The 1498-nt window shown below is 44.5% G+C and overlaps 1 pseudogene; it reads right to left on the bottom strand.

Annotated features, from left to right (window-relative positions):
- Positions 1 to 262: 262 nt before the first annotated feature.
- On the bottom strand, positions 263 to 562 carry LOC119246792 (acylphosphatase-2-like; annotated as a pseudogene).
- Between the last annotated feature and the right edge of the window lie 936 nt (positions 563 to 1498).

Here is a 1498-nt window from a genome sequence, read left to right as displayed (position 1 = left end):
GTGAATCCTCTCACCCCCACCCTCTGGCCTGTACCCCAGTGCTTGTATAAATAAATACATAATAAAAATCTTTAAAAAAAAATCCTTGAATAAAACTATTTCATTATCACATATTTTTAGTATGATGTACAATGTAGCCTTCAGAATAGAAAATTCCTTTTTTTTTTTTTTACCCTACTCTGCTACTATGGTTCTAGTATATAGCCTTAGGAAGAATAGTGTCTTTTCTACAGCCATAAGCATTCCAGTGTCTGTTTCTCTTCTAATACTGAATACTAAAGTTAGAGTAATCAAGTTTAGAGATGGTTTTTTCATTTGAAAAGTCCACTCGGTCAGTTCGAGAACTGGGGTTCCCCACTTTGCTCAGCCAGGACTTCATGGAATTGACTTTCTCTTCGGGGCCTTGGACTTGGCCTGTCACAGTGCCTTTGCTGCTGTTCATCACCCAGCCGAGCACGCCTATCTTCTTCGCCTCGCCTTCAGCGTACCTGCTGAAGCAAACACCCCGCACTCTCCTGAACACCTCCTAGTCCACGGATTTGAGGGAGCCGGCGGTAGACATGAGCCCTCTGCTGAGGAGCTGGAGGGGGCTTCGGGGTGCGGCAACTACGGCTGCCGCGAGAAGGAAGGGGCACACGGGAGCGCTGGGCGCACCCCGCGCCTGGCAGCAGCCCGGGACGCGAACGCGCCCTCAACTATATTTTATTTGCCCATAATGAGAAGGGATAAAATTACAAATTGCAGACTCAGATGTGCAGTGAAGTGAGCTGTGGAGAACAGGCTCTGAGATCTCCATTTGCCTGGCTTCGCTCTTCAGGGGATACTCGTACAGCTTTTCTCTCTTTAGTCTTGGCTTGGGAGACTTCTGTGCGCAAGGGTGTCTCCATAGGAGTGGACACAGATGCTCTTTCCCCTCTCAATTGACGGAGACTTCATTTAATGTGCTTGTTTTAGGGCTACCTTTGAATCCACGAATGCCATGACAGATTGCACAATTTTAAATATATTTTTGAAATATATTTAAAGAGCTTTGAACACTAAGCGGCCACTGGCTTCGGGTGTGCTGATTTACAGCCAACGGTGTATTACGAAGTTAGGCCACTGGGTCATAGCTCCCTGCAGCATTTACTAACTGCCCAGTAGGTAGCCAGTATTTTCTTTGCCACAGAGATAGTCATAAGAAAGATGCAGACCCTCATCTCAAGTCATCCCCTGGCCAAAGATGCTCTTTCCATCCAAATTTGAGTAGAAAGTGCTATGAACTTCTTCTTTTCCACTTTTAGGGTGAATGATGAACTGTGTTGGGGTGAATGATGAATTGTTTTGAAGTTTTAAATGGGTTCAGATTGATTCTTTGCTTTAGTGTGGACATTTCCCCAAATGTATCTCTAAAGATTACATTCAGATTCCTCCAAATGCTCAATGGTGAGTGAAAGTTGATGGAAACCACCAGCTTCTCCACATCACAAGCAAATATTTTATCAGTATAACAAACATA

The sequence above is a fragment of the Talpa occidentalis genome, unplaced genomic scaffold (assembly GCF_014898055.3).
Source record: "Talpa occidentalis isolate TD23 unplaced genomic scaffold, MPIMG_talOcc4v2.1 talOcc4.15, whole genome shotgun sequence".
Classification (NCBI taxonomy): Eukaryota; Metazoa; Chordata; class Mammalia; order Eulipotyphla; family Talpidae; genus Talpa; species Talpa occidentalis.
The sequence above is the reverse complement of the archived record's forward strand: the minus strand, read 5'-3'. Positions and strand labels throughout refer to the sequence as shown.